Here is a 17,206-nt window from a genome sequence, read left to right on the forward strand (position 1 = left end):
GACAAGTGTTTTTTTAACCATACTTTAAAATCTAGGAAGTTCATCTAAGGAATTCTATTGAGAAAGCAACCAAACCAAAGGGACCTAGATAGCGGGCATGAGATAAATAAATGTTTCCAAGATTCCTTAGCTTCACACCCAAGTAGATGAGGCCAAAAGTATTTAGGTGATGTTTCCTCAAGATATCACAAAAGAGTAATGCATTGTTTAATAATTTTCATATAAAGAGAAGCTGCTTGAAAGGAAATGGGATTTTCCAAAGAAATCTCCAAAAGTCATCAAAGCCACTATTAGAATGAATCAAAGATTCAGTAAGATGTGTCACCACATCCTTAACTTTTAAAAACCTGAGGTATTATCACTCTAATATAAATTATCTGAAAGATTCAAAATGGAGAATGAGGGTCTCAAGAATAGCAATAGCATTAGCTAGAGAGTATAGTGTGCGAATCAATGGCGAATTCCAAGAGAAAAGGACATGCAATAATAGGTTAGCAACATAATGAATATTCATTGTTGTTGCAAGCAAAAATGATGGTTAACAGGAATTAAAGTACTGTTACCAGCATAATCACCAAAGCCTAGAGAAATTGTAAGGTCTCTTTATAATCATAGGGGTATTTAGATCAATATATTTGACTTTTAAAGTGGAAGCCAATAAGGACAATGGTTCAAAGGAGATAATTAGCCATACCTACTTCACCAAAAGTGCATGTCAAATGATTCTTGTTGACCTTAAGCCTAGTCCCCCTCTATTATTAGGTTTAAAAAGGATGTCCTTCCTCATAAAATGAGTTTTCTTCCTATCTCCCATAGATCCCAATAAAAAATTAAGACAGCAAGCATTAATCTGATCAAATATATATTGGGAAAATTTAACACAGGAAAGCACATGAATGTTAGCAACAGATAAGACAAACTTAAAAAGGGTAAGTTGAGAGGTTTGGGATAATAGCTTTGTTTGTCATGAGCTAGTTCTTCTTTCCATTGGCACTGAGTTCAAAACTTGCTAGTAGATAGGAGCTTTGCTATGACAAGAATCAGTCCAAGTACCAAGATATTTTCCTAATCTAGAGGAGAAGTGAATGCCCAAAAAATTAGGGAAAAGTAATCTAGCACTATGTGAACACTTAGGCTGAAGAAAAGGAAAGATTTGGATTTGTTGCTCTCTTGACCAAACCAGAAACAATACATGTTAAGAAACAATTGAATAGAAGCAAATTTTTTGGCAATACTTTCCCAAAAAAAAAAAAACAGAGAGAGTCATCAATATATAGCAAATAAGATATAGGTTGAGCAATCTGGCAAACTTTGATAACCTTCCAGTTACGAGTTGATTCCAAGTGAGAGAGAATACAAGATCAAACATTTGCTGAAATGATATAAAGGCAAGAGAATAGAGGATCTCCCTGCAAAATACCTCGATTAGACAAGAAAACATTTGTAAGCTTACCATTGAGCTAAATCTAGTATTATAGCCTTAAGAGGCGTTGTTGAATTAGATTAATTCATTTATCAGGGAAGTTCATACATTTCATAGTCACAGTAATAAAATTCCAAGAAAGTCTATCAAAAGCTTTTGAAAAATCAATCTTTAAAGCTACCAATTTCTTTCTCCCTGCCCTAGTTGAATGAACCTAAGACACTAAATCTACTACTAACATGATGTTATCAACAATCAATCGACCTTTGAGGAAGACACTTTGATTACGATCAATCAGTCTATCAAGTAGCTTTTTGAGGAAGTTGCAAAGCACTTTAGAAATAATTTTATAAGCTATGTTACAAAGGCTAATAAGTCAAAAATCTTTAAAGGGTTGAGGCCTATCAAATTTTGGAATAAGAATAATCATATTTTATTTAGAGATTTCAAAAGATATTCAGAGTGTCAAACGCGAAGAACCATATGAAATATGTCATCACATAAAAAATCCTAATGCCTCTAAAAAAAACTTCCATAAAACCCATCTGGACTGGGAACACTATCTTTGGGTAAGTCAAAAATAGCTTCTTTGACCTCTAACAAAGCTAAAGGATTCATGAGATGTTGAATATCCTTTGTGTTAAGAGTAGGCATAGAAATATGAAAAAGATCATTTATAACTTCCTTAAAAGTTGACAAGTTCTATTGCTAGCAGATGGAGCTGAAGTATTAGATTGCCAGCTTTGAAAGTTCAAGTTGATCAGAGGTCCAACTTCCACAAGGTTTTTGCAAGCTACGAATGGTATTATAGCTATTCTCTTACTAACCATAGCATGAAAGTATTTAGTGTTTCTTTCTCCTTTAACATATCATTTGATTTTTGCATGATGAGCCTAATAGCTAGCTTCACAATCATATAGGAGTTCCAATTTATGTTTGGCATCTTAGAAATTAGAGAGTTGAGCAGATAAGAAGGGTATGCCTAGATCAATTTTCATGAACATATCATAAGGATTTTTTTTTGCCAAAGAAATATGAGAGGCAAGCTTACCTAGATGTACTTTTTCTCCATCTAGTTAACGTAAAAAGAGTCCTATTTAGCTTACTATGGACTCTGAAGCAAGGGGAACCTTCAATCTCCCAAGACCAACGATCATGAATGATTTTTTCATATTATTTCAAGTGATACTAAAAGGCTTCAAACCTTCTTGGCCTCCTTTTGTGAACTACACTTTCAGAAGAAAAGAAAGTTGGACTATGATCAGATGCAATAAGAGAAAGAGTATTGACATGAGAAGAAAGAAAGACTTGTATCCAATCAAAATTCCAAAAGGCCATGTCCAATCTTTCCATTACATTTGCTAAGCTGGTCTTGCTATTAGTCCGAGTGAATGTCTGACCATGTTGAGTGATATTGATTAGATTGGCATTTTCAGGACAATGTAAAAACTAGTTCGAGCAATAGACAACCCATTAGAACTAGTTTTATCATACAAAGACAAAATTTGATTAAAACCTCTAAGAAATATCTAAGGCAAATCAATATTAGAGCTAACAAAGTCGGTCCATCTGCATAAAACATATTTGAGGCTAGCTGCAGGAGGACTATAAATGAAGGAGATATAATAGGAAGGCAAATTACCATGACCATTCATGCAATAATGATAGAATTAAGGAGAGATATCAAGGATTTAGACATTTAAATTATTTTACCAAGCAACAAGAGTACCTTCCTGTTGTTTAATAACATATGTACCAGCAAAATGGGAAAAACACAATCTATTAAGTACCTTTCAAGCAACATCAACCTTAATTTTAATATCAAAGAGAAAAACAAAATCAGGCTTCATTTTCATGATTAGCTGCTTGCACTGATGTACTTTCATGACCTTTTTAAAGCCGTAACAATTCCAACTTAGTACTTTCATGGTGCCTAAGAAAGCTTTAATTGGGCCACTTCCCTAGCTACTATGATAGAATTATAATTTTAAAAAAAATCTAATCCTGATCAAGTGAAAGATTAAGGAATTCAAGTAAGCTCTGGCTCAAGAAAAAAGTTGATATACATGTCCTCTTAGATGGAGGAAAGTCATCAATAGAAATTTCCCATAAAGAAACTCTCTTTTTTTTACTCATTTCAGTCATTGTTCTTCTAAGTTTCTTTACCTTAAATGGTGATATTGAAACTTCTCATGAAAATTTATGTGATCTAGAAGAAAAGCTAACATCTTATATATTTTCAGATGTGGGAAGAGCTTTTTCAAGACATTCAACAGTGAAATCAGAAGAGTCAAAAGAAACATAATGTCTTTTTTTTCAAATTCTTAAAAAGCCAATGAGTTCTCGTTACCAAGAGATTTTCATTTCAAAGTTTGATAATGCTGGTCATCATTGATCATAGAACCTATAAGAATATTATCATGAGGCTTTTCTTTCATAATAGTAGTCAACCTGCTAAGACTTTATGTGAATTTCTTCTTCATGATAATATTCCTTAGAAATTCTTTTTAACCCAACAAAGAGTCAAGGAAGTCTTTGAGGATGACTTTTTGTGAGGAGAACAAAATCCTATTAAAGATGAATTTCTAGTCCAAACTTGAAATTTTTTCCCAATCATAAAACCACAATAAGCATTAAGAGATGCTTATAGAACTTATGCCATGCTAAGAAATGCTTTATCCCAATTGCTCAAGTTAATTGTTTTGTCTTGATGAACACCATATATGCCTACTTTTCTTTTACAATTCCTACAAATAAACCTATTAAAGAACATTTCTTGCCTATCTTCAAGAGATATATGAGGTTTAAAAGATTTCTTAACATCATAGTTTTATGTGTTGAGATTTTCAATTTTATACTATCAACCTGATTCTAGAGATGAAAAAAGGTATTACCCAAGTTCATGAGAAAATTATGAAGAGAGCTGGGAATAATGCATATGCATGACGTAGGTATGGAATATAAGGTTATGATGGTCAACATAAAGCTGCAAAGTAGAGGCAAGCATTTGTTTTTCCCACTAAAAGACCATTAGCTAGGCAAATCCACAACCAACTTATCAAGAAAATGGTTATACATGAAGTCACCAACTAAATCCAATTTTGAACCACAAAAGCATTATTAGTAACAGTAACTTTGAGCTTGTGATTGGCAAGATTGACCAAGAAAAGTCGGTTGTTTAATCTTGATGATCTTTTTTTCTTAAATAGTAGCTCTCATAGCAAGAACAAACTAGCAGTTTGAATTTAAAATTGATCATCAGTACAAATGAGATACTAGCAAGAGAGATTAATCGTGGTGGAACATTTAAAGAAGTAAGATTGATAATCTTTGTTCAACTCAGCAGCAAGTGAGATAAAGAACTTTCAAAAGTAGCACATCAAGTCTAACAAGTGGAAATGAAACTATCCATGCATAGTCTGAAATCAAACCCCAAATTGCAAGATGAGAGAGTTGCGGCTGGAGAATAAATCAGGCATGAGTAGTCTGATTCTCACAATTTCCAACATGTAAACTATAAAACAAGCTTATTAGCTTCTATTCCACCTTCCCCTACCACTTTATTGCATAATCTAAAAGTTTCTTTATTTTTCCTCTTTCAATTAGATTTTGCAGAGTTATTATCTCATCCCAAATGGTATAAATAGAGAAAGAGAGGTGAAATGCAATAGTTGGCACTTACCTCACTTTAAATTTAAGCTTGCATGTCTAAACCATACCCTTTTTTTCTTTTTTCTTTTTTCCAATTCTTCCTTCTTCTCCTTTCATCTCCAACGCTTTATCTAGAGAATGTAACACGACTATTTTTTGACTTTTTGTATATCCCCTCTAGTAAAAAAAAAAAAATTCAAAGTTTTAAATGTAGTCTTCAAAAAGCTAAACCTAGTGCTACAACAATGAGGGGTGCTTCTCTATTAGGTTGAGGCTTGACCTATAGTGGTGCTTGAAGGGTAGATACAACTAGATTGGCTAGGGTTAAAGGCGATAAGGGTGGCAGTGTTGGAAATTGTGCCCTAGGGGCCAATCATATTGCTATGAACATTGTTAATTTATGAATTTATTAATTACGTTATCATATTATTTGCATGTTTATTGTGATGACTATCCTTGGATAACTCATGGTTTATCCTAAATGTCTCTGGTCGGTCATCTATGTGGGAGCAGAGATGAAATAAGACCAGTATGACTTTAAAGATATATAGAGATATAAATTAAAGTCATAGGCACATGTAACAGTACAAGGTGTTGGACCGACCCGCTATGAGAGAGCTGCATGGGTTAAGTCATAAGCTTCTCTCATATACAAACCATGTCATTGTGTCCTTTGACCTGAGATCATCATGGATTCCTACATGAGAAACGCTTAGCTTTGACCTAGTCAAAAGTCACTTTTGACCGAGTGATCATAAAGACTATGTTCAGGCTTAGTGGTTTTTCATGCGGAGGAATGTGAATGGTCAAGATGGAATTTGTCCCTCACATTCGTAGAGAGACATTACTGGGCCCCTCGATGAGTGAATCTGAGAAATGTATGGCCATACTATAATGGAAAGGTAGTTCCATTTCTATACTCAGACTACTCAGGGATCGAGAAAGTAACGGTCATGAATAGGAGGATGACGTTCTCCATGTCTCATCTATGACCAAAATGTCGTGTGACAAAAGGGACGTGATATGGTTGTATGAAAGGTTGCATCGTTCAATGATCCTCATATGTTTTGGGTAGTCGTGATGTCTTGCTAGAGACCGCTTACGACTTGTGAGTCACTATAGTTAATGGCCCACTGCCAACTTCATATGGGCCTATAGGGTCGCACACAAAATAGCCCAACGCGAGTTATGATGTCCAGATTTATTGAATCTAAGATATGTCCAGATTCAATGAATAATATAGGGTGGACGTGTATATATATATTCGTATATATATTATATAAATATAAGAGATATTAATTGTTAGATTTAATTTATAAGGATAAATTAGATCTATGTAAATTAATTTCGTCATATCTTTATTTTTGAATTAAATAAATAGGTGAATTAAATCTGTGAGACGGATTTAATATAAACCGTATTTATTTAATTGTTCTCTTATCTAATTATGCAATATTTGATATTGTATTAATTTTGAAATTAATTTAGGATTAATTTCGAAGTTAAATATCATTCATAATACCTATAGCATCCTATATATTCGATATTAGGGAGCTAGGGTTTTAAAAGTGAGAGTGAAAGCACTAAGCAGATAAGGGACAGCCAAAAGTGAGGAGAGAGGACGGATTTTTGAAAACCCTAGACGGACATAGATGCTAGCACGTCGTTCGATATTGAGGGCTACTTGTGTGGATACCGGTAGAGGAAGCCGACCGGAGTTGTCGACTTCGAACGACAAAGGAGGCGAGCAGAGCCATCCTGAACGGCGGAATCACCGAGTCACCAGGAAATCGAACACCGAAAGGTAATGCTTCTTACTACCTGACTTAAACGCGATCGGTAGATCCGGGCAAGAGATTGAAAGTTTTAAAATTTTAAGTTTTTCCGCTGCGCGTCGTCTTTCAATTCCCTTCAGGCAGAGTTGGCAAAGTCATAGGAGCTGAAAGATTGAGATTAGATTTGGAGGTGTAAGAGATGACGAAAGAAAGACAGGGCAACAACAAGATGAGAGGTTAGAGGTCATGTCATGACTGCCATCATTTGTCTTGGATGGAGATTGCAGAGGTCATCGCATCTCCCTTATGAGGAAGGGTTTTTGAAAGGAAAAAGAGAAGAGGCAAAACTGTTCATCATCTTCCTTGTTAGTAAAAATGAGAGATACGGAAGAGCAAGGAAAAAGTTGTGGGGTTCCCTTCAAATTCTTTGATATTTAGGGCATGAAGGTGAGAAACTAAAATAACATTAGTGCATACCCTTATATGATTAGGGTTTGTTTATATTGCATATTATCAAAGGCAATTACATATTAGAGAATGTCACTTGTACATTATATAAGCTAATTTTGTATATTAGTTCATATTGCATATTACGAGAGGTAAGTGCAAATAAGAGAAGGTTATTTGCACATAATGGAAGCTAATTACATGTAAGAGAAAGTGATTGTATATTGGTTCATATTGCACATAACAAAAGTTAATTACCAAGAAAGAAAAAACTGAACCGGACCAGCCAGTTCAATAGAGACACCGATGAACTAGTCTAAGGTCTAATCTAGTTTAGTTTAAAAACTGGCCTTCAATCAACCTGGAACAACTTGGAATGAAGCAGAATAAATAAGTAAAAACCAAAAAAATTGCTGGGTTGATTGGGTTGGTTGGTTTTTTTTTAAAAAAAAACTTCTAATCTTGCTCTCACTGTTTCCAGGAGAAGGAATGGACATCTCATCTTTGGTGGGAAACCATGGATGCTACAAAGACAGGCAGTAGGAACAGAGGAGATCATGGAGGTTGAGGAAGAGAAATCTTTGTTTGTGTTACTCATATTCATAGAAGACTGGAAGACAAAGAAAAAGATAATAGAGAGAGTAGAATGAATGAATAAAGTGTAGAGAAGAAAAATGGTGCTAGTCTTTCGCTTTTTCTCCATTCTATTTGAGGAAGAAATAGAAGTAAGGAAGATAGGAAGTAATTTGAGAGAGAGGATTTCAGGCCAAAAAAAAAATTTGAGAGGGGAGGGAGAAATGGTGATGCTTGCTCAAGGAGGCAAGACAAGTGGCTACTACCCTAGTCTACTCTGTTTGTTCAACGTCCGAGGAGAGAGAAACTGCTTTGTAATGTGTGATATAAGGAGGAAATTGGGCATGGCACATGGGAGAGAGAAGATAGAGAAAAAGAAAAGAAAAAAGAATAAAATAAATAAAAGAGAAAAAATTTAATATACATAAACATTTTATAACATGATTACCCATTTAAAAATTAAATATTATATTTTATAATTAGAATATGAGTTTTTTTTACCAATTTTAACTAAATCATGTTATTTTAATTATTACTCGTCGGACCCCAATCTAACTCATTAACCCTTGAACCAGTGTCTTGTTTGGTTTATTGTCCGGTCCAGTTTTTTTGTTTCTTGGTAACTACATATCAAGGAAGATCACTTGCACATTATGAAAATTGGAAGCTAATTGCATATTTGAGAGTTGTCTATTAGGGAAGATCACTTGCAGTGTAAGGAAACTAATGGCATATTGACATGATTGAGCTTAAAAGGGTAGAGTCTAAAAGCCCGCTCACTCCAAAATTATGTTTTTTTTAAAAAAAAAAAGAGTATGACTCTCAATTTAAATGGGCCTAGCCTATTTTGTCGGGTCTAGTTATTTCGACCCTAGTTTTTATTTTTATCCTGAGGTTATTTGTCAATTAATTTTCAAAATGTAAGATTTATTCTCAATTTTCTTATAAAACTTTGAAAAAATGAATATTAAGTTAAATAATCTCTGAAGTTTTTTAGGCCCTGATGTTGAAATGAGCTTAAACCAGGGATTTTTCATCAACTTAATTTTTTTTTTCCCGAAAATTTTCAACCACGCATGTTGTCCCTTTTTTAAGTGGTTTTTATTTGGCCCACTGATACCAATTTGTGATGAAAAAGTCCATTACCAAACAAAAACCACATTTTCTGCGTGTCTTTTGGACCTGAACAAGATTTATGTTTCTTTTTTCCATCAATTGTTTAATATTGAAAAGGTTGGATCTAGTATGTTCACCTTTTATATGACAACCAATTTTATGATCAATTTCGTAATCTGTATTGAAATGTCTCCTTTATGTGATTTACACCTTTTTCATAAGAAAATCCATTGAATAGGGAATTTTAAATTTAAATTTATATATTAATTCATTAAGCTCCAACTATACATTTTTAATCAAAATCTCTAACTTAGGACCATCTACAAAATGACTAAGCATATCTTCAGCGTTGTCGATAAATATGTGTATCATGTATGCGCCATGTAATCATAAATATTTCGGGTAAAATTATTTAATACGAATAAATGTTAACTAATGCCTAACCTTCTATTTCGTCAGAGAAAAATGGAGAAGAGACGAACGAAGGAAAATTTTTAATAATTATATTTAAAAATAAATAAAGTAGAATTGAAAGTTTTGTTATGAATATTATCAAGAGTGGATGTTCATCTCCTCTTCCTCTTCAACTTTATCAACTCCCACTACTTCTGTTATGCATTACTCTTTTACTATACCTTTAATTTTGTAACTCACCTCCTACTCATATTCATGTGATTTATTATCCATTATGTTATTTAAGTACAAGTGTAACTTACATACAAGACTATAGCTATAAATAGGGCATGTCATTGTCAAATGAAATAAGTGAAGGAATACAATATTATTCTCTTATTTTCTTGTCTACATCTCTTTTCTAATTTACTTTCCTTGTTGATTAATTTCATAACATGCTATCAGCACAAGACTCTACCATTTGAGCTCATGACTTCTTGTTGATTTAGTTAATCGCATGGAGATAGTTTAATCCATATATTGTGGTAAGATTTTTCCAATTTATTTAGATGAAATGATGGTTTTGCATATAGACCTTACTGATTCATTGGCAATTTGAATATTTTGTTCATTGTATTGATATATGAAAATTTTTATTTCTATTTCTTACCTTATATTTTTATGATTTTATTACCCTTATACTTCTTGATTTACTATTAGGTTTATTTTTATCTATAACATTACTATATATGATTATCATCATTGATATTAGTGAATTGTTATCTTAGAAAGTAAAATGTTAAACACATAAATGAATGACTAATAGCCATTGTACTCTTGATCTTGTGATTAGATGATTAGAAGCCACATCCCATTTTGATAATTCTTTGATAAAAGACTATCTTGTGGTTGCAACAAATAGCATGGTAAGATTATCACAATTTGCTAATCCGTATCAAAGTCCTAAAGATGGATGGTTTAAATATCAAATTATACAAAAGAGTTTTGTAGTTCTGAAAATTTTTTCCATGGTTTGGAAGACTAATATGTGAGGAAATTGATGGTGTGCTATTGAAAGCAAGAAACATATCTATAAAAGTGATAAAGAGTATAACCACATTGTATCAGTGGAATTGATAACTGAACGAGCAATAATCTTTGGGCTTGACTATTGAATCATAACAGAAAAAATAGTATAGCTCTATAATCAATATAATAAAATTATGAACAAATATTATAATATGACCAGAAGTCATATAGACAAATATGTATAAATTTATTGCAAGTAAATGTAAAAAAAAATGGTTGTGAAGCAAAAATGATCATGTGATATTATGAAAATATTGAAAGTAATTCTAATATAAGTTGTGAAGAAAAATGTCTAAAATATCTATAAAAACAGAAGAGATATAACCATATGCTTAAAAGGTTATGTATATAATGTTTAATTGTTATCAGTCTTTTAATTTATTGTGATTTGTGAGAAATAAATTGTCATAAGAATTTGATATTGTGGTATTGATAAGTGTGTGATATGAAATTAAATAGATCCAATAGATCAAAAAGTTACTGGTTATATTTTGTTTATTTATATCTTATTTATATGATCTAATTTAATATTAGTTTTGAATATTTTAAATATTTATAGTACCTTGATCAATATTGAGAAGTTTTGAATGTTCTGTTTGATTTGTACTTTTTTTGTCAAAAGTTCATTTTAAAGGTTTTTTTTTTACATTTTTGTGTTTTCTCTTTGTGTATTGCAAGTTACTCTTTTAGTTTTATTTATAAAGCACTTCTAGCATATTTCATATAGATCAAGAAAAACCTTAAAATGCATTAACTCTCTATTAAAATATAGCAATTTTTTAACTTTACCTATATTTAATATATGTACGTTTCAAAAGAGATAACTATCTACACCATAACAAATAAAGGCAAAATAGTACATTTACACTGAAAATTTAATGAAATAACTTATAAATCGGATTTAAAAAACCCTTCTCTCACTGTCCTATAAATAGGACCACAAGAGTATATCTATGATACTCATAATTATTTATTATTATGTTAATGTTATATTGAAATAAAGTTATCTTTCACATTCCTCTTAAATTATATAGCTCTTAAAGAATTATAAGTAACAATATTAATATGGTTCTATAAGAACTAATACTGATTTTTTTTAGCAGACAAATTATTAATAGTGAAAAATATGATCCATAAATCTACATCACAACTTTGGTTCTCTAAAGGGTGTAAATGTGATAGCACAATTAGATTAAAATCTATAATTATATACTAACTAAAAAGTACTTGGGCTTCTAAGCAAAATGTAGGTTATTAGCCTTAGTAACTGTTTATGAAATATATGAATAAAAGAATCATGTTTGAATGACTCACACTTGAGGGACAGACTATTGGAATACAAGTGTGAGTTGATATTGGATATATTTCTTATATAGCTTAATTAATCTCATAAATGGATATCATATAAATAATCATATATTATATTGAAAAGTTTATTGTTGGTAAAGAAACATGGTACAATAAACCAAAAGTTTATTAATCTAATTAGATTTGTTATTGGCATGACTTTTTTGATCATCTTGAGTCATATAATGGAACAAATTATTGAGTATTATGTATTGATATCCATTAAAAAAACTAAAAGATTCTTTAATAATAGCCAACATATTTAAGAATTCATATGTGCTGCTTGTTCTTAAAAAAAATTGATTTTAAAAATATCACTAATCTTTTTTTTTAAATAGATCTCTACATTTCTTAAAATATATTAAACTCATGTATATGGGTCCATTTAGAAGCACATAAGCAATACACGTATTCAATATTTGATAGATACATCTATATAAAATGGTAACATGTGTAATTGACATTAATTTGCAAGATTGTTTAGATAAATATTTCTAAAATATGTGATCTTTAAAACTTGATCTTAAAGATGCCAATGAATTTATATATAATCCTTTTAATGTTGAAAAGCCTGCTTAACAAACTGATCTAGCAAAATCATCTGTTAATATCTCCATGAATAGTTGGATCAGTATTTATGAGAACAAGTTTTATTTTTTCCATTTTAGTGTTGGCATATTTAATTTGATATATTGTAGCAATTATGCATATCTCCCATTAAAATTGGCTTTTGGTTAGGTGCTAGATATTTTTCATCTTAAAAGTTTAAATGTGCAATGTTTATTCTTACTAATCTACCACAATCCACATGGATGGATATTTAAAGAAAGTTAGGACATACGTTGGGTAATAACCTCTTTCTTTTTGTTTGTCTCTAAATAGAACAAAATGGTGTTTCTAAGAGAAACAAATGGATTTAGAAGACTTATACTGCATAATTAGTTGATTATCATTCGACAAAGTTTTTCCAACATAAAGAAAAGAAATTGAGTTGTTAGAAAAGAAAACGCATAGAATGCATTATTACTATCAAATATAGATCCTCAAATATTTCAATATGGACCAGAAATTCATCAAACATTACATTCATGAAATACTATAAAATATCTTACTGACCTGAATGAGAATTTCTAAATCTCTTATTCTTGCTGATAATGCTCCAATTAGTATAAACAAAAGTGAGACACACCAGAAGCATAAGAGATTACAACAACAACAAGCCTTATCTCACTAGGTAGGGTCGGCTATATGAATCACACGACGCCATCGTGCTTTGTCAACAACCCAGTCCTTAGATATGTCGTTGACTAGGAGGTCTCGTTCAATGACCTCACTAAGCATTCTTCTCGGTCTTCCTCTGTCCCTTTTTATGGGACTCCATCTTGTCTGATCCACCCTCCTCACCGGGGCCTCTAATGGTCTTCTCTACACATGTCCAAACCATCTTAAGCGATGTCCAAACCATCAGAAGCATAAGAGATTAATCGGTTTCAATATGAATATTTTGAATAATGAGGAGCAAAAAAAAAATTAGAAGTTATATTGATGAGGCATATACTCTAGAAGAGTGTCAAGACATAATTAATTGTAAAACCCTAGAAGAGGTTCAAGTACCTAAAAAGTAAGAAAAAAATCTCAATAAGTTATGTCACAAGAGAAAAAATAAAAATGAAAAAAATAAAGTTGTCGACAATGATTTTGATAATAATATCACGTGATAAAAAGAAGATCTTACATGTAAAAGGGTCATGCAAAGTAGACAGATATTTATCCAAAAGGAAAAGTAAAAAAGAAAAGAGTAGTGAATACATGATTATATTCTTTCAACATGAGAAAATTATGAACCTATAGTCAAAACACATAAAATATGAAGTATTATGGGATATATGAACATTTATATGAAAATAAAGATTTTCATAGAAGTACGATAATGATTATGACGACACATACTATTTTATGGTGGATGTAATTATTTATGTATATATAGTCTGGCGGTGTATGAAAAATAAGATGTACATTTGTTAGATATTGTTATAGCCTATCATTGGCTCAGTAAATAGTAAAATTTACATAATAAGTCTTGAATGATCCAAAATATGCCAAAAGAATGTGTAAGAAAGTCATTCAATATATGAAATGTTATGAAGATTAAAATAACATAAGTATGTATCATCCATTTTATAATTTTGGATCAAAATATATGAAATTTCCTAAAAGATTTAAGTTGCCAGAATCATACAATTCAAGTTCTTGAGAAGAATATTTAATAGTGTTAAATAAGTCTCTATAAGAATTAAAGCAATTAGGATGTATGTAGTATAACTGAGTAAATAAATATATGTTGAAGAAAGGATATAAAAATGATTCAATTTGTCCATGTATTTTTATGAAACAATATGGAAATGAGTTTGACATAATTATTATTTTAGTTGATGACATAAATATCATCAGAACTCCTACAGAGCTGAAAAAAGCTATAAATTGCTTGTAGGAAAGAATTTGAAATGAAGGATTTAGGAAGAACAAAGTTTTGCCTTAGATTGCAAATTGAATACTTGAGAAATGAAATTTTTGTATATCAAATAATTGATACAAGAAAGGTATTAAAGTATTTTTGTATGGATAAATTACATCTATTTCATTATGTATTCTAGTGGTTGTTGTTGGATTTAAGTGTTTTGATGATAACAAATTAAGTTTTCAAGTTTCTCTGCATAATTGTCATATTAATTGATCAAGTGTTCGATCACTAATTAATCAAATATGTGTTAGCTAATTGATAGCTTGTTTTGAACCCAATACTGTTAAGTTTAATCGATCATCTATTAGATAATTCACTGTGATAGATCACTTGATGAATGTGTTGATCGATCATTGATAGAATTGCTCAAAGATAAGATGTTTCAGGAAATTATCGATCACCTGTTCGATCAAGAAGGAAAAAAAAAGGCTTAAATTCCTCACTTATAATAGAAGAATACTCGATCACCTGTTCGATCAAGAGGAAATTGATAATGACACAGATAATTGGTAAGTTCCCTTGACTCACTCACAGCTTTAATCAGTTTATAAATTATCAATCATATTGTTGATCATTAATTTATCGATAACTTATTCGAACATTGTTTGACAAATCATTTCTAGTTAATCGATAATTTGTTCTGTCAAACTCTTCCTGTTATATTCCAAAACAAAGTTTTCATAGACAATAATTGATCACTTAACCAATTTCTATTAATCAATCATCTAATCAATCATCAACTTATCTTTATGCATAACTGTTCAAGTCTTCCTGAATTGTTTTTCAAATCACTTGTTCGATCAATCCTTTATTGATCAAGTGTCAGATCATTATGTTTAAAAGATATTTTCACAATAACTCAGAATTATCCATGAGTGTCTGATTAAGCGATTATCAATTATTTGTTCAATCAGTACATCAATTCATCACTCAAACAGTTCTTCACGATGTTTTTTCATAAAGCATATTTTTATTTTATCTTCAAGCTTTTCTCAGCCTTCTTTAATCATATTATTCTCTTTCTAAAGATACAAAAGCATACAAATTTGAAAGAAATAAACCTTGCACAGAATTCAGAAGTACTTCACTTGCTAAGATCACTTTGTTTGTATTTCACTATTTATCGATCACTTGCTCTATTATTGTATGATCTATAATAAACTCGATAAATGCACACATCTGTTAAGTCTACTTCTTTGTAATTAATCAATAATATGATCGATCAAGGGGTTATTGATCAAGACATCAATCAAGTCAGTTCATCTTACTTTCTGAATATCTGATGATTGATTATATATTTTTCATCTGTTATATAAATATCAAGAATCATCACCTTTTCTGTTATTCGTTTATATTTACTTGAAGAAGAAAGCTTACTTGTGCTAAGAGACTTCTGTAGATTCCAAAGTACAACGGATATATTATAGACTTAAACCTACTATGTCATAAGCATTTATTATGAATAACCGTTGTAACTGCCAAGCACACGCAAGCAATCTTCCAATGGCCAGAAGCTCTTTAGTCTAATGAATAATTGAAACACTCCAACTATAAATGGCGCGAAGAGCATTGAATGAAGTATTGAATAAGCCGAGCTACCATCTATTGGAATTTCTTATTGCATTCAATACTCTGTTTTTTTGTACTGAACTTTAATGTTTAGAATATATATATATACTCTGTGAGAGAGTCTGAAATTTCTTTTAGCCAAATTTGAGAGTTACTCAAGAGTGTGGACTCTTAAGGGGTTGTAACCTTACGGGTAGTAAGGGGGAGTGATTGAGACTGACTCAATTGCTGTACTGAGGCACCAAGAGCCTGTTCAATATTAGAGAATTAGTAGAAATCTCAAAGGCACTCTGAGAACAAGACGTAGGTCAAGTAGTTGAGATCGAACCAGTATAAACTACTGTGTCATCCTTCTTTGATGAAATTTTTCATACTCATCTTCACTGTTTTATTCGTCCAGTTATTTTATTTAGTTAAATTTTTATATATCACCCAATTCACTCCCCTCTAGGTGAAACTACCATTAACAGTTGTAAGATCTTTGGGGGTGAATAAATAGTGTTTTAGATTCAAGAAGGTGATGGATAACTATTTGGTCCATAAGCATCAAAGCACAAGTCTAGAAGTATCATCATAGTACAATCGGTGCACTTATATATCTTGCCAGTTACACATGACCTAATATATCATTTGCTATTAACTTATCAATAAGATATAGTTCTTTACCAACACAAAGACATTAGAATAGAATTATAAATTCTTTTCTCCCACATGTTAATAATTCTAGATGGAGTATTTGTCTCATAATATTTAAAAAATGGTTAAATTTATATCTAGCAAATTCGGTCAAATGAAAATCTGGCAGATTTGTTCACTAAGTCACTTCCTGCTACAATATTTAAAACATTTGTTCATGATATCGAATGTCACAGACTTGGGGATATCAATTGATGTTACCAAGAGAGGGGAATTAATACATATTGTACTCTCTTTTTTTCTTATCTATGGTTTTCTTTCCCTATTGGGTTTTCCTAACAAAGTTTTTAACGAGGCCGCATTGAATAGTATATCAATGGATGTGTGCTCTTTTTCTTCTGCTAGGTTTTTGTCCCACAGGATTTTTTCTAGTTGAAATATTTTAATGAAGCACATTCTTGTATAATGGACATCCAATGGGGAGTGTTATAAATATTATCAAGAGTGGATGCCCATCTTCTCTTCCTCTTCAACTTCATCAACTCCCACTACTTCCACTATGCACTTTAATTTTATAACTCATCTTCCACTCATATTCATATGATTTATTGTCCACTATGTCATTTAAGTACAAGTGTAATTTATGTGCAAGACAATACCTATAAA

Source organism: Neltuma alba, unplaced genomic scaffold (assembly GCF_004799145.2).
Source record: "Neltuma alba isolate B1F8T4 unplaced genomic scaffold, ASM479914v2 tig00011033_pilon, whole genome shotgun sequence".
Lineage (NCBI taxonomy): Eukaryota > Viridiplantae > Streptophyta > Magnoliopsida > Fabales > Fabaceae > Neltuma > Neltuma alba.